The 23,844-nt window shown below is 51.8% G+C and overlaps 1 pseudogene; it reads left to right on the top strand.

Annotated features, from left to right (window-relative positions):
- Positions 1–19,346: 19,346 nt before the first annotated feature.
- Positions 19,347–21,556, top strand: LOC109773202 (probable cyclic nucleotide-gated ion channel 5; annotated as a pseudogene).
- Positions 21,557–23,844: the final 2,288 nt, after the last annotated feature.

Genomic DNA, 23,844 nt, shown 5'->3' with positions numbered 1-23,844 from the left:
ATTAGGTGCTTTTGCAAACTACAAAAAATATTCCACCACTCACCATGTTGGTTGGTGAGATTTTTGAATTAAGCCCTATAAACCGGAAAGGAGGGAGTATTGATGTGTACGTGCAATAACTGGCACCATCGTATACATATCTTACGGTTAATGGGGCGTTCAACAGGAATAGCCGCGTGGCGAGCTCACACACACGCGTCTGTTTTTTCTCGAAAAGGAGGATGATGACCCCCGGCCTCTGCATCTGGGAGTCACACACGCATCTGTAGCTACGAATTGTAGTGTTCTCAACCATCCGATTGGCTCTATCATGGATGTACCTATATACTAAAACATGTCTAGATACATCTATATTTTGACAAATGGAAGGCATGTATTGTGGAACGGAGGGAGTGCTTGTCATCAAAATGGATAAAAAGGGACGTATCTAGAACTAAAATACGTCTACATACATCTCGTTTTATCCATTTTGATGACAAGTAGTACTTCTTACCCAAAGGAACTTTATATCCAACAGACACAAAATATCCGTTCGACTGTTGGAAATTACTGATCTGATGTCGAAGTAATTGCTGCATCACCACCAAAACCCACCATTTCTTAAGCTAAAGTAGACTAAGGTAATCCCTATATTAGCATATTACTAAGATAAACAGAAGGCACTGTAGAAACATTTAGGACGTGAGCTTGTCAATCTGAATGTGGAGGGACACAAGCTTAGCCCCGGCCAGCAGCTTGGGCGGAACTGTCGAGAAGGTCAGCTCCTGCACGTCGACGTTGCTGGGATCCTTGCTGCTTGTCACCTCCATTTCCACCTTGACGGTGTCGGTCGTGCCTTTGGGCTCCCCCGGCGGGCCATTCGCCCACAGCTTGGCCACGTAGTGCGGCAGTGGGGACGCCCCCACTCTGATGCAGACGACCGACACGGCGATAGGCGCGCCAATGTCGAGCACGCCGCCGACCAAGAAAAATGCGCGGCGGTCCTCCTCCGCGAACAGCAAGAGCTCTGGCTCCGACAGTGGCACTTGTAGCTGGAGCACCTTGCCGTACTGGATCCTGTGCACGGGCATGGGATGCGCGGTGCTGATGTGGTGGTAGAGCGCCGGCGGCGGGCCTTCGTAGCCGCAGATGGGCACGGGGCATTTGCAGGGTGCGAGCGGACACACGCTCTGGTGATCGCCGAGCTTGTGGTAAGTGACGTAGAGCCCACAGCCTTCGCGCGGGCACTCCACCCTCACCGACGAAAGGACGGAGTCCACCGCCGTGTTCCACACGTCAAAGCCACCGCCGCGCTCGCACTTCTGGCACTGCCGCTGGTTCCCGGGGCACTCGACGCGGCAGTCCACGCAGGCCAGGTGCCCTCCCTTGCACTGCAGAAATCAATCGAATAGCACATCAATCATGAAACCTGCACCTTGCTCAATCAGCCGAACGGACGAGGTGTATTCGAACCTCATACACTGGAGGCATCAAGGGGCGGAGGCACAAGGGGCAGTGGAGCACGGTGAGGTCCATCGAGACCTTAGAGAGCTCCATCGTCGGGTCATGTTCGGTCTGCATGATCTCGCCCTCCTCGTGCACAACCATCTCTCGACTTGGGCCGGGGTATTAGAAAGCTTTACCGTCACATATTTTATACTACTTCAAGGTGCATTAAATCAACACATGCAAGTATCAAAAGGAGAGTCACGGCATGCATGCATGCGTTGTAATTAATGCATCGGTAAACGCAAATTATTGAAATATATCGAGTGCAGTGCTTTGATGTGTCGTGTCAACTCGTACATCAACGAGAAGTTTGATTATCCTCTCCCTCGCGGAGTTAACTGCACCTGCCTTTGGCTGTATGACATGTTGGCCACACACCTGTCATACACGCAAAGGTAGGAGCGTCCCTCCCTCGCCCATGAGCGTGGTGGCTGGCAAGACTAGGAGAAGCTTTCGCTACACGCTCTCCCTCCCGCACGCGGTGCACATGCAGCAGTTCAATCGGTGTCAGATGGCCAGAAGCGTACTGTAGTACTCCTCCAGTGCAGTAGTACTCCATCATTGTTCGACTTCCCGAAGGGGCGAAGAGCCAAGCGCAGCCCGGACGCTCGTGTGGCAGTTTCATGTGTAGAGTAGTCTAGGATAGCGTGTACCGTGCCTGTAAGATTAAAATCGTTGGGGTCGGCTCCATGCTATGTGGCCGTCTCGAAGTTTAAAAAAAATTAAAATAGTCTTCTGGCCCTACCTGACACCCTGGTGATGGTAGTTTGCACGCTCATTTGGTCAAGACAGGAATATATATTTTAATTTGTTTTTTTCGAAAAGGGGGGACTCCCCGGCCTCTGCATCAGAGCGATGCATATGGCCACATATATTTTAATTTGTGGTGGGTAAATGTTAGAGGTTGCAGCAAATATATTGTACACTGCGGGTCTTTCAGCCAAGTTTAGAGGCAAGCATGTGGGTCCAGAGCTACGATGTGTCGCGTCAACTCGTACAACGAGGAGAAGCTTGATTTTACTACACGCCTTCTCCCTCACCCATGCACGTGGTTGCTCGCAAACGAGGACAGGCTTTTGCTTAGTAGTACTTCTACAACAAGCTATCCGTCCCGCTCGCGGTGGACGGACATGCAGCAGTGGATTTGACACTGTAGAAGCAGTATTAGTAACATCATTGTTCGTCTTCTCGAAGAGGCGAAGAGGCAAGCGCAAACCGAACGTTGCAGTTGCGAACATTGGAGCACGCATATAGCCAGGCTCTTGCATGAGACAAAATTGCTATGTGAGCCCACTATTGTACTAGTACGTACAACTACTTGCTAGTATAGCCCTGTAAGCCAGAAAGGAGTATTTGCCCTTCTAGAGATTTCAACAAGTGACTAGACTACACCGAGACGGAGTACATATGGAGCAAAATGAGTGAATCTGCACCGTAAATAAATACGTACTAGTTCTATCGTTTTCCTCTCCGAGGTGCACAATATTGAGTATACTGACTAGTCTCTTTTTGACACGCATTTACGTTTTTTTACACAGTACGGACGCAAGCGCTCATATACACGCGCATACACTCACCCCTATGAACACACCCACGCACGGCACTATCATCTTGAAATTGACGAAGTCACCATAGGCACCTCGTCGTCGACGGGTCCATAGGTGCTTGAATGCCAAGGAGGGAGAGGGTAGCGGTTCCCGAGACGTTGAACGGTCAATGATGCATCCTCAATTACATGCAGAGAGAATTAATTGGAGAAGTGGAATAGAGCCAGCACGATGTGAATGCAACAGAGTTTGGACTCTCATATAATAAAGGCGCCCCACCACTCCAATCCATCTACTCCCAAGTTTCTGCGCAACACTGCTCACTCCAATCCAAGACCAAGTGACCAGAAGCCACAAGCACCTATGGAGGTGATGGACGCGAGCGGCAGTCAGCTGTGCCAAATCATCCAAGGCGCCGGCCTGCGGCCCTGCACCATGCAGTGTTTCCAGACGGTGCTGGCGACCGCAGGCATCATAGCCCTCGCCGACGCCGGCTTCGCCTCTCGCATGGACGACATGATGGTCAACTCCATCCGCAAGTTCACCGCCGTCAAGAAGCGCGCGGACGACCTTGCCATACTGCTCCAGCCCGCGCGCCCAGGCTCCTCATTGCCTGCCACCCTCATCGGCCTCCATGGTGATGAACTCTTTCAAGCCCTGGTGGCCCTGCAGGTGCCGGAGGTCGCGACGAAGAATGTGCACCTCGAGGCCGCGCTCGCCGCGCAGCGCCTCGCCATGCATGAAACCGTCGACCTGCACATCCACGTCTACGAGGAAATCGTCTACATAGTCCACTACAAGGCAAGCGAGGACAGAAAGACGTTGGCCTTCTTCCAACGGCTGGAATCTTTGGACGCCATTGTTCAGAAGCACGTCGATCTGGCCACGAAAGCCGCTGCTACTTAGGCGCCGTTCGGTGGTCCGACGCCCTGAGTCGAGGAGGTGGACGTCGTCGATGGATGCATCTCTTCTTGCCTCCTGTAACCAGCACTGCATCGCCTCGTGGCCTTAATGTTTTATTAGTATAGTACTCCCTCCGTTCCCAAATATAAGTCTTTCTAAAGATTCCAGCAAGTGACTACTACATACGGAGCAAAATGAGTGAATCTACACTCTAAACTATGTCTACATACATCTGTATGTTGTATTCAATTTGAAATAGTATCTAAAAAGGCTTATATTTATAAACGGAGGGAGTATATGGCATTTTTATTCCAGTCGTAACGTTTTCACTGTGAGGTGGGGCCGCAGTTGAGCAAACCCACCCCGCCCACCGGGCGTCGGCCGAGTTTAGAATTAGAAGAGAGAAACGAGGGAGGAGCGCTAGCTGTAGCACGAACGCTGTTGTCAGATGGGACTCGTGTTTATAGAATAGGAGTACTGAGCACTCGTGCCTCTTTTTTTTTGAGGAAAAAATTAGTCGTATGTCTAGTAGCACTAGTTGGGTGCGTGCGACCTATAGTTGTCATCACTTTAGGTCTCCTTTTTGAACCGCGGGTACGCTTCACAGTACATATTATTTCGCGCATTTATCCTCCTATGTGTACTCCTAGGCTATTTCCACGTGCTCCCATTCGCCGACATGTGGGACATAGAGCATCTGGGTCGTAGTGCATGCACGACTCGGAGCATATGCCGGGGTACTTTACATTTCAGACCTCACGAATTACATGCAAACCCCCGCAGAAGAATAAATAAATGAATGAATTACTACATGAAACCGGATTATTTTCGTGGAAACCGGAGCACGTTCATTAAATTTTGGACATAACACGTTTATAAAAAATGACCGGACCGAAACCAGTCTAAGGGCCTCTTTGATTTTTCCCGCAAAAAAAGGGCCTCTTTGATTCGCAGGATACTGAAAACACAGGAATGGGGAAAGTATGATGGTGATGAACCGAGACGAGGAGAACTCTAACTCAGTTAGAGGTTAGAGTTAGATTCTAACCCTGAACTAACTCTAAACCAAAGAGGTGTATGGATGGCAGGGTTAGATTGACAATAAATGCTCTATCTCAATCATTTGACTACTTTGGACCCTATTTCCTGCCGGATTGGGAGGGTGCTTGGATACGTTTTAGTTCCATGACTAAAAGTAGTGGGACTAAAACTTGCTAGCCTCACCCATGCTTGGATCCAAATACTAAAGAGACTAAAATCAAGTTAATGAGCATTTATTATCCTCCAAACCCTCCAATCCAGAACTCGCCTGTGTTAAAGGAGAGGAGTTAAATGAGGAGAGAGAGGACTAATCCACATTTTAGTAGGGGTACCCCTGACTAAAAAAATTTAGTCTCAAGACTAGTTTTAGCCCCTCTTTAGTCAGGGGTGCTTGGAACTTTAGCCTCTTAAAGAGACTATTTTTAGTCAGACTAAAATAAGTCCCTTGGATCCAAGCACCCTCTTGGTGTGGCCGGCTCTTCTGTGGCCTCCTCCCGCTCACAATTGACATAAACGAAGAATGAGCTAACTCATCACGGAAGTCATTCACGATAGGGAGGGAGCTCGGAGCCCCTCACGCACCGAGGGAGGAGCTCGCCATCGTCACTCCGGAGGAAGGCTCTGTAGAGCCCAAGCCCCGGGAACCCCTCCAACGCCGGCCCTTACGAGTTGAGGTCGACACCGGCATGGGTAGCAGGGCCGCTTGCCGCCGACTGGGAACTTAATCTTTGGGCCTCTAGAAATAATGCAAGCCTGTAACTAAAATCCTAGAAAGGTGAACTGAATCTTTGGGCCTCTAGAAATAATGCAAGCCTGAAACTGAAATACCTAGAAAGGTGAACTGAATCTTTGGGCCTCTAGAAATAATGCAAGCCTGAAAGTGAAATACCTAGAAAGGTGAACTAAATCTTTGGGCCTCTAGAAATAATGCAAGCCTGAAACTGAAATACCTAGAAAGGTGAACTGAATCTTTTGGCCTCTAGAAATAATGCAAGCCTGAAATTGAAATACCTAGAAAGGTGAACTGAATCTTTGGGCCTCTAGAAATAATGCAAGCCTGAAATTGAAATACCTAGAAAGGTGACCTGAATCTTTGGGCCTCTAGAAAGATTTATTACCTCCTCAAGCAGCATCAAACAATTCCATGCGTGCACCACAAATCTATAGCAAGTTTGATCAGGATCTACTTTTCCAAATCAGAATTAGCGCTAGAGCAAGCAAGATCAATGATATGGCCGTGAGACAGAGAAGGAACGAACAAACTCACACCTCTGGCGACCTCCATGGTAGATGCGCCGCCGCCGCGCACGACAGAGGGAGAAAAACGACTGGTGAAGGGGGAGCGGGGCGACCTTCGAAGGCCGGAGGGAGAGGGCGGCCGGAGTAGGGTGGCGGAGGCCAGAAGGAGAGGGCGGCCGGAGGAGAGAGAGGGCGAGCGGCCCTATGGGGAACAGAGAGGAGTCATGCGAGAGGGGGGAGCGATCTGGTGCGGGCAGGGGATATTTTTTAGTTCTCTTTTAGTGGGCCTGAGGATAACTAACCCAATTAGAACCTCTCCACCGGGCTAGTTTTTTTAGCTGGGTTAGAGCAAACTAGCTCAAACTAACCCCTCTTGTTTCGATAATTTGAGGCTATTTCAACCCAAACTAGCTCTAACTCAGGGATCCAAACAAAGAGGAGTGTTACTGTACATGCTACAGTGTGGACCGTAGCACATTGTTTTTTATGGCCATACCACCACATTGTTTTCTACTGCTGGTTCACTGGGCTACCGTGGTTCGCACTGCTGGTTCACTAGGCTGCCGTGGTTCGCACTCCTCCGACCTGAGTAGTACTCTAGTATAGTACTAGTATATACCGCATCATTGTTTGCTCCTTCTTACTACTCCGACATGTGGGAGAGCCAGCATCCGGGTCGACGTGTCATGCACCAGATTAGAGCGCGGAACGGAAGGGGGGCATCACCCCGGTCGGAGCGCCAGTAATTCATGACTATAGTGAGTGGTTATGTCACAAGTCTTTCCAGCAGTAACGCGCCGTCAAATCGCACAGCCCCACTCGCTCACCCTCCTCGTCTCTCTGTCAAACCGCCTACCCGAAAACTATCGCGTACTGCCCGGGAAAAGCCCCGCCCTTAACTTTTAACTACGCGAAAATTCTTCGAGCTTGTTCGTTCTATATAAATACAGTACTTACTGTATGTTTATTCACTCATGGGGTTGTTCAATGAATGGAGGGGCGGGGAGCACAAGTGAACAATACTGTAGTACTACTAGTAGTAAGTAGGAGTCGTACAGTAGTCACCTTAAATAGAGAGTTTCTTTTCTTTAATGCCACATACACAAATTGAAACGCTTGTTGTGGAGAGAAAAAAGATAATCACTCCACTATATATGCACGCAGGGGCCTGAGCGCTTGCTTTACTAGGGTTGCTCTCTTCATTCTCTCATCCTCTCCAGATATAAACAAGACAGCGGTAGTGACATTTTCTCTTTGCTCACCGCTGGTCACAGATTCGGCCGGATCCCTTCGGCCGGTGTGTGTAGAGGACTAAAAGGTGCATCGTTCACGTAGTCATCGCCGCCGAGGGAGGAAGCCCACAGCTGCTGGAGGGGCCCGATCCTCTGCCCGTGCCGTTCTCTCCGACACAGCGCCGGCTCGGGAGGTCCTCCGACCCTTCTTCCTCCCTGCCGTATTGTCCGCAGATCCGACCTGCCGTCGCCGACATCCCGGCGACCCTCAGGTATAAGTTCTTCGAAAGCGGCCTTGCTCTACTGTCCCAGCTCCCCACGTGTCTGCATGTGCATTTTTTCTACTCCCATCAGCTCTTCCAAAGCCACCTAAATTTTTAGTATTATTAGAGGTAAAGCTACTTCATGCATTCGAATCTAGGGCTTTGTTCAAACAACGAAGAAAGGGGGGAAAGTTGTAGCATGAATCTAGGACTTGATTCAAAGAGGAAATAATATGGTGAAAGTAGTAGAGACCGGATACCCAACCGGTCTCTTGGTTGAAAAGGGAAATAATGGGAAAACGCGGTACAAACTGGATAAGGAACAGATCTATTATTGGTTGAGAAAAGGATAGAAAGTGGCGGCTGGTGGACAAGTCAACAGAGTATGTCCAAGATTAGATTTGCTGCCATCACATAGTAAAAGGTCTCCAAGATTAGATTTGCTGCCCTCACATAGTAAAAGGTCTCAGGATTAGATTTGCTGCCCTCACATAGTAAAAGGTCTCAGGATTAGATTTGCTGCCCTCACATAGTAAAAGGTCTCCAGGATTAGATTTGCTGCCCTCACATAGTAAAAGGTCTCCAGGATTAGATTTTCTGCCCTCACATAGTAAAAGGTCTCCAAGATTAGATTTGCTGCCCTCACATAGTAAAAGGTCTCTAGGATTAGGTTTGCTGCCCTCACATAGCATGAACAAACTCGGCATCACCACTTTATGCCTCCTTGTAGGTACATTGTGCTGATGCGTCCACTGTCGCATGTCCTTATACCAACCTTTTGATGTTGTTAATGTAAGGGCACATGTAAAATGGAGCGATCACACTGTTACCTTAGGGACATGTCTAACAAGTGTTATTGTTAATCTAATGCCTCCAGTGATAAGACGCAATTAAACTGTGTTACAAATGGCACTCCTGCTGTTTTCCCCAGTATGATAAGTAAGTTGCTCCTTTACGCTGCTGAGTGTCCTGGTGTCCCCACGGTCCCATGCCCTTAAACCAACTCTTTAGCTGTTGTTGATTTACTGTGTCTGGTAAACAAGCAATGCCACCATTAAAGTAATCCCATATTTGAGGAATCTCATTGTTGATCGTAATGCTTCTAGTAACATGAAGCATTGCTGACGTTTTAAAATTTCTACTGTCCTTGCGTGATTGCCATGAACATAATTAAGATGCTTCTTTTCATTTTGTATATGTTTCGTATATTCTTATTGACCAGCAACTGTCTACTTTCTATCTTTTTGTGCAGATAGGGATATCCATTTCACCTTGTTGCTATTGTGACCTTTTGGTGAACTGCACAAAACACTTTTTTGGAATGAGTGTCTTGTGCAGTTCAACTAAAATGTTACATGGGCAACATCTCTCAATTTTGGTGGAACTGCACAAAATGGTGATTGGAGTTTCCAAAATCTCCGTCAGATTCTGCTGGTAATCTCGTGCAACATTTTATTAGCCTTTGCAAGATGAGCTGTAGCTGAATGATGCAATCTTTGCTTCATTTCAGGCGAACTGCAGAAAAAGTGGCATGAATTCAATCATCGAGTGGAGCTGCAGGTTGACTTCCATTAGTGCCAGTATTATAGTAATCATGCTCTTTATTATCTGCGCTGTGCAAACAGGAATACTCAACTACAGATGGTTGTGACGGTCAAGAGCATTCGCCAAGTTCTTCGATTGTATGACATGGCTAGCCAAGATGGATTTAATCCCGATATTCACTTTATCAAAAGGCTCTAATGGGTTGGTTCTGAATCTTGCAAGCTGGGAATCAGTGAGATGTGTAGGCATCTTTGTTGTACTTATTATTTGAATCTTATTTGTTGTTTTTGAATCTTGCAAGCTGGGAATCAATGAGATGTGTAGGCATCTTTGTTGTACTTATTATTTGGATCTTATTTGTTGGTTCTGAATCTTGCAAGCTGGGAATCAATGAGATGTGTATGCATCTTTGTTGTACTTATTATTTGGATCTTATTTGTTGATTCTGAATCTTGCAAGCTGGGAAACACGACATGATGATGCAGAGGACAACAACCATAAGAAACAGTTCAAACTTGGTAGTATTATCTTTGTGAAAGTGCGACAAATGTGCTGATCGTGAGCGTCCTGAGAATAATAATTCTAATTGTTGTGCATGTTGATCCTGTGGCACTGATAGAACGAGCGAATGCATTGCTTGTTTTAAGTATAAATTTCTATTAAAGCTAATTAAATTTAAGTAAAGTGACGACTAACTCCTGTTATTACAGTACCAATACAGACCCGCTCGTGAACCGACGTGTGGCCGAGGGTGCATCTTCTGTCGGGCGTGCAGCGGACGAGGGAGGGATAGTAACTGTTGTCGCCTGTACACACTCAGCTTACTGTTGAATCCAGTTCCCCAAGAGCTGAAAAACGAACTGCTGCCGCCGCCTACACACTCGTTCACTCGAAGAGACTCCAATGGCGATCCGAGGGGTGAGCCTGCTGGATAGGACTTCAGCAAGGAGTTCACCTTTGAGTTCGCCGTTCAGTCCTATGGCTGCACCAAGTTGAATGTGATGTACACCAACTATACGGACTCGGTGAAGCTCTGCCTCGCCTCAGTTCTATGGCTGCACCAGGTTCTGGAGCATTCGCCCGTTTCATCAGCAGCGCCGATTGCACCTTCGCTACGGTGGAGAGAAGGAAGAACGTGACGATTTGGCCATCTGGTGCAACAAGCTTGTCGACATCCAGAAGCAATACAAGATCATCAGCAACGGGCAAGAGAAGGACTCCGTGGTTGACCTCGCTGAGTATCATCGACCCCTGATACGCCAACATGAAAGAAGACGACCTAAACACGTGGGAGGTCCCTCTGAATCTAGCCTACATAACCTACGCGGCCAAGGACGCATACGCATGCTACGACATGTACAGGCAGATCTTGGACATGAGGGCGTGTCTGCTTCCCGTAACCGACGAGTACACGGACAGCCGCAGCGTCATGATCAAGCGTGCCAGGAAGGTCTAGATGTTGTACTTTATCTGTTTATAAGCACCTTTATCATCTGAGTGTTTCATGCATTAGCCTATGTGTCGTAATTATCTGTTTTGTCCGAAATATTTCTTTTAAGAACCCATTAACCTGATTGCTTTTTTAGTGGCTATTTGCTTATGTCTGTAAACTAGTTCACTTGTCCATAAAAATAAAACTAGTTCACTCGGCTGCCGTGCTTTGAATCTCCTTCCTCCCAACATATTCTCCTCCTCAGGTGGACCCAGCAGGTCTCTGAATTTACTCCCACCTTCTTTTTCGATGTAAACTGAGTTTTCTCCCAGTACTTTCCCCTAGAACCAACTCAACTGTCCCACGTCTAGCCTAAAAAATAATAATACCCCACGTACTATTAACTCATCAAATTAAAATGATATTTTATTTTGTAAGTTGAAAGTTCTTACAAAATAATAATAATAATTGTTTATATATAACTTGGCAAGTTAACTCCTAGTGATTGCGTACATAAGCTTGCAAAGATTTTACTGGCGTGCAATCATGTGTTTATGTTTTTGTAACATTTCTCCGTCTAGCCCAACATGATATTTCCACCCACCCCAGCAAGTCCGCGGATTTCGAGAAAAATGCAAATGGGATTTAAACGGGCTACATCGATGCTACATCATTGTTTCACCAGCCCACCAAATGGACTAAAAAACAAATGGACTGGCTGACATGTGGGCCAGTAGGTCGAAGCCTAAGAAGGCGTTGGATTTACATCCAACGGCCGGCATTCTTCTTCAATCTCTCGTCTTCTTCCCCCAGCGCTGCCGGAACTGCCTGCTCCAGCCTTCGGCGTCCAGCGGCGTTGTTTTGCGCTCCTCAGCGAAACGCTACCCCGCCGACGGCCCGGCCATCCCTCCACTCCGCACCTCCTGTTATTCTTTGCCGAGTGTAGGCCCACCCCTCACCCGGACCAGTCAAGTTTCCCACTCTTCTCCGTCTGCGACTCCACTGCCGCGTCTTCCCCATCTCCGGGTCATTCCAGTCTGGGGCCTCGCCGTCGTCCACCGCCTCGGTGCGCTCGGCGCGGCGTGGTCAACATACGAGAGTCATCGGAAGAGGACTGTACGTGGAGAGCCTGACGGCTGGGACCCACGAGGTCCATGGTCGCACGCAAGGAAAGTTCCTCCTTATTACGCACTGTACGTGGGAAGGGCTTCTGTATTTCGCGAAAAAAACGTCCCCCCCCCCCCCCGCTGACAGGTCGGACCCACCAACTATATCTTCGCACGCAAGGAAGTGCCTCCTTATTACGCACCAAAAAATGAATACCCCCTGCTAGCTGGGACCCACCATAGTGGGTGGCTGACTTGTAGGCCTACTAAGTTGACGAGGACGGAGGGCTTTGTCAACTTAGTCAATATGAACGATTCTAGCTCCAGTGACCATACGATGTCCATCCAACGGCCATAGTGCTTCTTCAACCTCTGGTCTTCTTGCTCCAGCCGCCCAAAGCAGCGCCGGTCGTGCCGCGTGCTCCTGCCTCTCGTGGCCGGCTGTGATGCCGCGGAGGCCTCACTGCCCCCTACTACTCCCACCGCTGGCCCAGGGTATCCCTCTACTCACCGACACCCCCTGTTATTCTGCAGCGACGGCAGCCTCACGCCGCAGCCGAACCAGTGAACCCTCATACTCCTCTCCGCGTTGGCATCCACTGCCGCGTCTTCCCCGGCTCCGCGTCGTCCCCTTCCTAGGCCTCGCCCTCGTCCACCGCCTTGGTCCTCTCGGCGCGGCGTGGTCAATGTGGTCAACGACCGACTTCCATCGGAAGAGTACTGTACGTGGAGAGGCTGACAGCTGGGTCCATGGCCACAGCCTAGTTTTTTTGTGATTTGCCAAGTAAGTCGCTTTGTCAGGCCTGTTGGGCTGCAAATCTTTCAAGACGAGGAGAGCTTCATTCGGCTGGCCAAGAAAATGGCCTATCAGTAATGAGAAATGGGCTGTACATTTTTAAAACACATCAAACCGGCAATTAGTTTCAAATATCTTTTTTTTCATTTCGAGATTTTAAATTACATTAATTTTTATGTGTGGAGAATTTGTTGGATTTTATATTGATATACATTTATTTTTAAAATCAGTTTGAATGTGGGTCAAATTTCGGGATTAAAAATAGTTCGGACCGCACCGAAATATGCAAAATTTCGTATATTTTTTTAACCGTGGCCACAATATGGGCTGTAATGCTAACAAAAAGAATATGGGCTCTAAAAAACCTTAAGAATTAGTAAATGGGCTGTAAATTATTAGAAATAATGGCAGATGGGTTGTATGCTGTTTTCCACAGATTTGAGGCTTTCCTAAAAAAAGGTTGACGCACAAGCAGTGACTGTTGGATGTCCATCGAACGGCCGTCGTGCTTCTTCAATCTCTGCTCTTCCTGCTCCAGCCGCTCAAACAAGCGCCGGCGGGACTGCATGCTCCCTCCTCCCCGCGGCCAGCTGTGCTGCCGCGCAGGCCTCACCGCCCCACTGTACTTCCATCGCTAGCCTAGCCATCCCTCTACTCACCCACACCTGCTGTTATTCTCCGGCGACGGCAGACGAACCAGTAAACCCTCGTACAGTCGTACTCCCCTCCGCGTGGGAAACAACTGCCGAGTCTTCCCTGCCTCTGTGTCGTTCCCTTCCTAGGCCTCGCCGTCGTCCACCACCCTGGTGCTCTCGGCGCGGCCTGGTCAACGTGGTCAACGACCGACATGCATCTAAGTGGACTGTACATGGAGAGGCCGACAGCTGGGTCCACGGCCGCACACAAGGAAATGCCTCCTTATTACGCGCAAAATAATGATTCCTCCACCTGACATCAGGGACCCACCGAAAGGGCCTCTGTATTTCGTGAAAAAAACTTACCGCTGCTGACAGCTCGGACCCGCCAGCTATATCTTCGCACGCAAGGAAGTGCCTCCTTATTACGCACAAAAAATGAATACTCCACCTGTTAGCTGGGACCCAGTATAGTGGCAGGCTGACTTGTGGGCCTACTAAGTTGACGTGGACGGAGGGCTTCATCAACTTAGTCAATATGCACGATTCTAGCTCCAGTAACCGTACGATGTCCATCCAACGGCCATAGTGCTTCTTCAACCTCTGGTCTTCTTGCTCCAGCCGCCCAAACCAGCGCCGGTCGTGCCTCGTGCTCCTGCCTCCCGTGGCCGGCTTGCGATGCGGCGGAGGCCTCACCGCCCCCTACTACTCCCACCGCTGGCCAGGCCATCCCTCTACTCACCCACACCCCCTGTTATTCTGCGGCGACGGCAGCCTCACACCGCAGCGAACCAGTGAACCCTCATACTCCTCTACGCGTGGGCATCCACTGCCGCGTCTTCCCTGGCTCCGCGTCGTCCCCTTCCTAGGCCTCGCTGTCGTCCACCGCCCTGGTGCTCTCGGCGCTGCGTGGTCAACGTGGTCAAGGAACGGCTTCCATCGGACGTGGACTGTACGTGGAGAGGCTTACAGCTGGGTCCACGGCCGCAGCAAGGAAGTGCCTCCTTATTACGTGCAAAATAATTATTCCTCCACCTGACAACTGGGACCCATCGAAAGGGCCTCTGTATTTCGCGAAAAAACGTTACCGCCGCTGACAGCTCGGACCCACCAGCTATATCTTGGCACGCAAGGAAGTGCCTCCTTATTACGCACAAAAAATGAATACTCCCCCTGCTAGCTGGGACCCACCATGGTGGGAGGCTGACTTGTGGGCCTACTAAGTTGACTGTGATGGGGGCCTTTGTCAACTTTAGTCAATATGAACGATTCTAGCTCCAGTGACCGTACAATGTCCATCCAACGGCCGTAGTGCTTCTTCAACCTCTGGTCTTCTTGCTCCAGCCGCCCAAAGCAGCGCCGGTCGTGCCGCATGCTCCTGCCTCCCGTGGCCGGCGGTGCTGCCGCGGAGGCCTCACCGCCCCCTACTATTCCCACCGCTGGCCAGGCCCTGCGGCGACGGCAGCCTCACACCGCAGCCAAACCAGTGAACCCTCGTACTCCTCTTCTCGCGGGCTTCCACTGCCGCGTCTTCCCCGGCTCCCCGTCGTCCCCTTCCTAGGCCTCGCCGTCGTCCACCGCCCTGGTGCTCTCGGCGCGGCGTGGTTAACGTGGTCAAAGAACGACTTCCATCGGACGTGGACTGTACGTGGAGAGGCTGACAGCTGGGTCCACGGCCGCAGCAAGGAAGTGCCTCCTTATTACGCGGAAAATAATGATTCCTCCACCTGACAGCTGGGACTCACCGGACGGGCCACTGTATTTCGCGAAAAAAACGTTTCCCCCTGACTGCTGGAACCCACCAGCTACATCTTCGCACGCAAGGAAGTGCGTCCGGGCAAAAAAGCGATTCGCCCCCCTGACTGCTGAGACCCACCAGCTACATCTTCGCAGGCAAGGAAGTGCCTGACAGTCGGGACCCACCTGGTCAAAGCATACGTAGCGTTGTCATTCTGGTCGCGAACGTGTACGTACATATATACTGGTGGATGTAGAGGCGCGCACGTGTCGTAGTAGAGGCGCGCACGTAGCATGTACACGTACGTACAACGCCAAGTGTGCAAGAAAGAAAATACGGCCACGTACGTACATACTGGCGGGGTCTCGAACGCCTACTCACGCATACGTACGCCCAGGGCTTGTGTACATGGCTGCGTTGGAACGGAGAAATAGCGTCGTTGTCGTGTTCATGGGGAGCCAACCGGCTGGGTCGGAACGGAATGCGTCGTCGTGTTCATCGGGAGGGCTTGACGGAACAGCCGATGGAAACGAGGCCTGGCGTACCGCAGAACGGAGGAAACGGCCTTGTGTTTACGTTTGAAACGAGATCCTGTTCATCGGGAGGGGTCTGGCCTACCGCAAAACGGAGGAAACAGACCTCCTACGGTCGAAACGGGGGTCCTGTTGATCGGGAGGAGTGTGGCGTACCGCAAAACAGACGAAACGGACTTGTGTTGGAGCGCTACGGTCGAAACGGGGGTCCTGTTCATCGGGAGGGGTGTGGCGTACCGCAAAACGGGACTCCACGGGATACTATTCATCTCCACCATCGACCCCTCCAGCCTCCACGGGCTACTGTTCATCCACCGTCGACCTCCTCCAGCCTCCACCTGCGACTGTTCATCCACGGGCTCCTGTTCATCCAGCCTCCACCACGCGCTACTCCACCGGCTACTATTCAACCAGCCCTCTCCACGGGCTCCTGTTCAACCACCCCTCCACGGGCTACTGTTCATCCAGCCCCCCACCGTCTACTGTTCATCCTGCCCTCCACGGGGTGGTCCTGTTCATCCTGCCCTCCACGGGGTCCTGTTCATCCAGCCCCAACCGGCTCGATCGATCGGGGTCCTGTTCATCCAGAGGCAACAGCACGGGGTCCTGTTCATCCACCCCCACCGGGAACTATTCATCCAAACCCCCCCAGCAACGCTCACTATTCATCCAGAGGCAGCATCGATCGGCTTCAGTTAGCAGCAGTAGCGAAGGAATCGCTCGATCGGGTTCAGTTAACAGCCATCGATCGGTCGCTCGGGTTCAGTAACGCGTAGCCTGCAGTGCAATCGCTCGGGTTCAGTTAGAGCCCAACGCCTCGCTCGGGTTCAGTTAGAGCCAACGCCTCGCACAGACGCGCGTACGTGTACGAGAGAAACGCGCATCGCTCGGCCGCCGACCTCCCACCGTAACCGTGAACTCCCCGAAATTTTCCTCGCCCTCGCTTCTACCACGATTTTTTCCGTCATGGACGACCCAAAGAATGTCATGCAGCTGCGTCTCCGGCCCGCCCAGGACGAAAAGCCCATTTTCTGTCATGATTTTTTGTCATAGAAGTAGGAGCCCACCACATCTATGATGATACCGGGTTTTTTCACAATTATCGTCATAGAAGTGTCATATGTATGACAGAAAAAATTTCGTTCGGCCCAAAATGTCACGGATGTGTCTTTTTTTTGTAGTGGTACCAACTCTTTTACCTTGTCTTTACCCCTTGCGCCATTTCAAAATTTACAACAGCGATTTATGCATAGCTTTGTTTTCAGTACTTTTCAAAGCAGTTCACCGATGATTACCTCTCAAACCACCTGCATGGTCAAGAGGCGAGGAAGGTATTCATTCAACACCCACGGTACAATATTGAAGTCTTGCTGAAGAGGACGAAGGTTGGGCGGGCAATTATTCATAGCCATTGGCCTAAAGTTGCAAGGACATTCAACATCACTGAAGGCTCAATATTTGCCTTCCGCTTCTGCAGTTTCCCAGATGAGATTCATCTATCTATTTATCGTGTATGATGCTACTTTCCAAATGTTTTTGATGCTGCATGTGAAACTTGGTGCTGTTGTGTAATGGTGTAACTGAGTGCTGAAGCTATCTAATGTAATTCGATTATGAAATCCTGGTTGCTTTTATATGGATATGAAATATCTGGCGTGTTTTATAAGAAATATTAGTTTGATTAGTACATGGGCTAACTACCCTGCTTATTGGGGTTTTCTATTGCAAACGGTTACTCAGACATCATCGCGGGCGATGAACTCAAACAACCTGCACGGTTTCTAGAAAGTAGGCGTGTTCGATCAACTAACAATCACACATGGCTTCCGGCAGCGAACTGTTTGCGTTAGGCCACCTTGCACAAACGTTCCCACACAAAGAACTGTGTGTGATATACATACTACGGAAATGTTTCTAGGATTCACCGTGTGGGATGTACATACCTATGGAAATAATTTTCTGGGATTCACCGTGTGGGATGTACATACCTACGGAAATGATTTCTGGGATTCACCGTGTGGGATGTACATACCTACGGAAATGATTTTCTTGGATTACCGTGTGGGATGTACATACCTACGGAAATGATTGGGTTTCGATGCCTCGCCCAATCGCACATGGCCCCAGCCTGGGTCCCAGGAGGGCCTATCCCCGACGATTTCTGGGTCGTGTGGGAAGGACCCCCCTATCACCCACACTCACTTGGCGACGGTTCCAATTGTCGTCGCGGAAAGGGGTTAAAAACCGTTTGTTTAGGACCGACGCGTACCAGTGACATATATTGAATTTCAGAAGTTTAATCTTTGAATTATGAACATAATGGAGAGTCAGGGCCTATCCTGTTTTATGCCATTTTACCTTAGAGAGGGTAGCAGGTATTAGCTAGCTAGTACTCATGATCATGTGAGGAGTTGTTATTATGATTATGCTGATGAGTGAAGTGCTATATGATGAGTTGTTAGATGACTATGATAATGATGAGTATGACTTGTTATTATGATACCAATGATAAGTTATTATTACGATGATGATGCTGAGTTGTTATATCATTATGAGCATGATGAGTTATTATATCAGTGGGTGAAATAAACGTGGATTAGATTCAAGTGGAGGTAGCATGGTGCAGATCCAAAATACTACTAATCCAAACTAAAGTTATTAAGTTTGGATTAGTAGTACTTTGGATCTGCACCGTGTTGCCTTCACTTTAATTTAATCCACGTCTCTTTCACCCACTAATATAATAACTCATCATGATCATAAAATTATATGATGAGACTACTGTATAAAACCTGTACAAATACAACGCCAATATGCAGAAGAAAATAAAAATACAGGAAATTTTAGCAGTAGCGCTGGTTGACCAGACGCTACTGCTAGCTGGATGGGAAATAAAAACCAGTGCTACTGCTAAACATTAGTTGTAGCGCCGTAGCAATAGCGCCGGCTTTTCCGTAGTAGTGGGCGTGAGTGGGAGGGAGAGGGAAGGAAAGGGGACATGCTAGGTTCTGCCGCCGCCGTCCGGTTTAAATAGACGGGCTTGCTCCCTCGGGCGGCACGCCGGAGCGGCACCACGCAGTGCAATGAATGTGTCCACACCGAGAACCGAAGGAGGCGCCCGTCCACCAGTCTTAGGGTGCGACCGTGTGGGCCCTTACGATTAGTCCATGTGGCAAGCACCTCCAGGCGTTCACATATCCATCCCAGATATAGGCCGGGTAGGGAGAGTGCCGTGTCCAATTGTTTGGGCTGAACGTGTTGTCTGATAGAGATCGGGCGGTCCGCCTAGAGGTACGGGGATCCGGTTGCAGATGCTCTTATTTAGTCGATGGATCTCGAAGCCATTCGGGCTACCTCAGCAAAAGAATCTCCCACTCTCACATCTGAGATCAGACGTGAAGAGAGTTGATGCAGATTCACCGAGTAATCCGGCCGATAATTTTCGTCTTCTCCCGCGCGTGCATCTGCAAGACGGTATGCATGTAATTGTACCAGCGGAAAGGCTCCACGCGCTCGCCTCAGCGCGTCGCGCGCTACACCCCCAGTCTCGGCCACGAAGCAGAGCAGTTCCTGCAACCACTTGGAGAGAATAGAAGGAGGAACGGAAGGGAGGTAAAGAAAAGAGAGAACATATCGACTGGCTTCGATTTCCTGGCCGCAAAATTCAGTTCCCGTCGACCGGTTGCTCGTTCTCTGACTCGTCGATCGTCTTCCTCGTCGATACCTGTAGCAACCGCCGCCGGCATGTCGCCTCAGGCATGCGCCGTGTGGTGATCGGTGTGTACCGATGATGATGACCATGCAGCAGCATGCGGCCGCCTCCGCCCTAGGTCCCGGGGAGGGAGACCATGTTCTCCAGCTGCGGCGGCCGTAGGTCCCCTTTCATCGTCGACGACGGCCGCTGGGCCGCAAGGACAAGTTCGTGAGGTTGGAGGAGACGGTCAGCCCGAGCATCGGCACCATGGACGTCCCCGGCAGCGGGCACCAGATGGACAGCTACTTCTCCCGCCCCAAGATCCGGTCCCGGTCCATCCGCATGGCGGCCGCCGGCGTTATCAACCGGTCGGAGCGGCTCAAGAACTTCGGCCGCGTCTTCCAGGAGGACCTCAAGAACATCTCGCTCAAGGTCTACGACCCGCAGGACCCGTTCCTGATGCGCATGAACCGCCTCTTCGTCTTCTCCTGCATCATCTCCGTCGCCGTGGACCCGATGTTCTTCTACCTTCCTTCCGTCACCGAGACGGAGTACAACACCTGCATCGGGTTCAACCGCGTCCTAGCAGCAGGCGCCACCGCCGTGCGCTCCGCCATCGACTTCTTCTACCTGGCGCGGATGATGCTGCAGTTCCACACCGCCTTCATCGCGCCGTCGTCGCGGGTCTTCGGCCGCGGGGAGCTCGTCATCACCAAAAGGGACATCGCGCAGCGCTACCTCCACCGCTTCTTCATCGTCGACCTCCTCTCCGTGCTCCCGCTGCCGCAGATCCAGATGATCAAGTTCTTCCTGCGGCCCAAGGGCGCGGACCTGCTCCCCATCAAGACGGCGCTCTTCTTCATCGTGCTCACCCAGTACCTGCCCCGTCTCGTCCGCTTCTACCCCATCATATCCGAGCTGAAGCGCACCACCGGGGTGTTCGCCGAGACCGCCTTCGCCGGCGCCGCCTTCTACCTCCTCCTCTACATGCTCGCCTCCCACATGGTGGGCGCCTTCTGGTACCTCCTTGCCGTGGAGCGCGTCGACGACTGCTGGCGCGAGAAGTGCGCGGGGCTCAAGTTCGACCGCTGCGTAAAATTCATGTACTGCGGGGGCGCCGGGGCGACCAAGGACGGGGAAAACCAGTTCACCGAGTTCATGGAGTGGCGGACCATGATCAGGCAGGTGCTCAAGCAGGAGTGCGCGCCCATGGACAACAACGGCACGGGCTTCGACTACGGCATCTACAGCAATGCCATCACGTCGGGGGTCACCCACACCCAGGACCTCATCCCCAAGATCCTCTTCTGCCTCTGGTGGGGCCTTCAGAACCTCAGCACCGGCGCCCAGGGGCTAGAGACCACACACTACAAGGGGGAGGCCCTCTTCGCCATCCTCCTCGCCCTCTTCGGCCTCATCCTCATGGCGCTTCTCATCGGCAACATGCAGACGTACCTCCAGTCCATGACGCTGCGGATGGAGGAGATGCGACTCAAGCGACGGGACACGGAGCAGTGGATGCGCCACCGCCACCTCCCCGACGACCTCATGGAGCGCGTGTGGCGACACAACCAGTACAAGTGGATGGAGACGCGGGGCGTGGACGAGGACGGGCTCGTGAGCTGCCTCCCAAAGGACATCCGGCGAGATGTGAAGCGCCACCTCTGCCTCCGCCTCGTCCTCCGCGTGCCGCTCTTCGCCAACATGGACGAGCGCCTCCTGGACGCCATCTGCGAGCGGCTCAAGCCCAGCCTCTGCACGGAGTCCACCTACGTGGTGCGGGAAGGGGAACCCGTCGACGAGATGTTCTTCATCATCAGGGGCCGCCTCGAGAGCTCCACCACCGACGGGGGCCGCATAGGGTTCTTCAACAAGGAGCTCCTCAAGGAAGGGGACTTTTGCGGCGAGGAGCTGCTCACCTGGGCGCTGGACCCCAAGGCGGCGGCGAACCTGCCCTTGTCCACGCGTAGCGTCAAGGCGATCTCGGAGGTGGAGGGCTTTGCGCTGCACGCCGACGAGCTCAAGTTCGTCGCCGGGCAGTTCCGGCGGTTGCACAGCAAGCAGCTGCAGCAGACGTTCAGGTTCTACTCACAGCAGTGGCGCACCTGGGCGTCGAGCTTCATCCAGGCCACATGGAGGAGATACCAGAAGCGAAAGAGGCTGGAGCAGCGGAGGCGGGAGGTGGAACAGATGTATGGCATGGCGTCCACGTCGTCGTCGGGCCATTTCAAGACAACGTTCCTTGTGTCAAGGTTCGCCAAAAAAGCCATGCGCAACGTGCTACGTAAGCGGTTGCTCCGGGAGGAGAGCCTCATCTTGCTGCCCAAGCCGCCAGAGCCGGACTTTGGCAGAATGCACTACTGATCGATTTGGTTGTGATCCGCAGCTGCCGCTGCTACACTGATATAATTGGACGTGAAATTCAGGAAATAAAACTTGTTTGGCGAGAGCAGTGAAGAAAAGAAAAACATGAACATGCAATACGATTTCTTTTGAAGCGTAGTTTTTTTTTTAAGAAACGCCTTTCAGGCAATTTTATTAAGTTTCAGGTGGAACCAACACTAATTGAACAAGCTCAACTAGATAATCAGAAATTACATCAAAAAAGGTAATACTATCAAGTTGGCCAAGAGCATCTCCAGCAGCTGCCCAACGCGCGACGCGCTAAAAAAGCGTTTGCAGCGCGCTGATCGTCAGTTTTTGCGTGGCACGGGGCGCTGGCTCCAGCGGCCGCTGTAAACTTTAGCGCGCGTGAGTAGCTTCAGCAGGCGCTGCAAAAATACTGCACGCGCACTCTCGCACAAACAACATATGCACTACGAACTATATAAAAAAGCATATGCATAGATTAAAATAGATAAAAAATGATACATAGATATTTCACAATGCGTACATAATTCATCATAGCATAGATAGATAAAAAACTAGTCCAACACAATAAAAACTACTACGGTGCAACTAGATAAAAACTACGGTGCAACTAGAACCTACTCCGAGTCGTCATCATCATTCTCGCTGGTGTCCTCCGAGGTATAGAGCCACGCGTCTTCCCAACGAGGATGGTCTGAGTCGAAGAATGACTCCCCAGCTGCGTTAACGAGATCGCACTGCGCCTCCGCGAGTGCCTTCCGCCGACGCCTGTCCGCCCGCTCCGCGCGGCGCCTTGCCGTCCTCTCCGCCCAGAAGGCGTTTTCGTCGGCGACGTCCTACGGGTGGCGCCGGCGCCACTCCACCATGGCTCGCTCGTCCTCCTCGGCGATGAGGAGGCGGCGCTGCCGCCAACGGTGTTCCTCACGGGGCGACGGCCTACGCTTGCTCGCGCGTCCAGACGTCATGGAAGTTCATCTGCACGCGAGGCCTCTGGAGGCGCCACGCCGCCGCGTCGTACGCGCGGGCGACCTCGTGCGCGGTTTCGAACGTGCCGAGGCCGAGGCGGACGTTGCCGGACCGAATCTCAGCGTAGAAGGCGCCAGAGGGGCGCTCGCGGACGCCGCGGTAGCCCGAAGATCGCCGGTGGCGTGGCAGCATGGTGGCGCGTCGGTGGCGGGGTGAGAAAGTGGCAGAGGAAGCAGAGGAAGCGGGGAGAGATCGCGTGGCAGTGTGGATAGCGATGGAAAGCCACATGGCGAGCGCCGCAATTACTTCCGGTGCGCCAAATCTGGCAAACGAGCTCCCACTTTTTTCCCCGCGCGCGCTAGTTTCCCGCCTCCACTGGAGCGCGCAAAAACGTCCCCGCGCGCTAACGTAGCAGTTTACCCCGTGCACGGGGTTTTTGCCGCCGCTGTTGGAGATGCTCCAAGTGTCGCAGGCATCTTCAATGGCTACCCGCAAAAATTCCCCCGTATTCATCCACGGACACGGATACGGAAGGCAACCATCCAATGCTAGCCACATACATCCGGCCAACAATTCGAACCAACCTTACGAAATTCGATGAAACCGGATGGTTTTCATTCAAATTCGGATATAATTGACATAAAAAGGTTGATATTTCGACCTTTTAACTAAAATACTCCCCAAAAATTAAATCCTATACTGGACGACCACCTCGTATGTGTGGCCGCTCTGTCCTACCGCACAGTCGTCTCCCTCGGTGGCGTCGTGGTCCCTCCAGCGGCGGAAAGACACCGGAGGGCTACGGCTGCCTGCCGCTCAGGGAGGAGCCGCTCCGCCTCCCGCTGCGCCGTGCGGAGTGCCGGCGGGGCCACTGCCGACGTGGCCTGCGGAGCCCTGGCGGCGGCCTTGCCGCGACCGGCGTTTGCGGAGCAGTCGCTGAGCGACCACTCCTCACCGATCTTGGCGAGCTCGCCGTCAAGGCGGCGGCCGCGCCTGGCGCCCGTCTCCGCGGTGGTGACAGAGCGGTCGAGCGCCCATGCGGCGCGAGGTCGGGGTCGCTGCGGACCCGCTCCGGCGCCACGTCCATCTTGGTGAACTCAGAGCGGCGACCGGCATTGCGCCGGTTGTACCTCGCCTACTGCCGCGCCGAGCGCTCGACCTTGGATACCCCGACTCGAGAGCCGGAGGCACCGCCGTAACCACCGCCTTCAAGATAGTGGAGGATGGGGAAACACGCCTTGGCGATCGTGGGTGTCAGCTCCCCCTTCGTCGGTCGGCGTTGGCACTTGGTGGCGAAGAGGGCCCATCGATCCGTG

The sequence above is a fragment of the Aegilops tauschii genome, chromosome 1, assembly GCF_002575655.3.
Source record: "Aegilops tauschii subsp. strangulata cultivar AL8/78 chromosome 1, Aet v6.0, whole genome shotgun sequence".
In the NCBI taxonomy this organism is placed as follows: Eukaryota; Viridiplantae; Streptophyta; class Magnoliopsida; order Poales; family Poaceae; genus Aegilops; species Aegilops tauschii.
The sequence above is the reverse complement of the archived record's forward strand: the minus strand, read 5'-3'. Positions and strand labels throughout refer to the sequence as shown.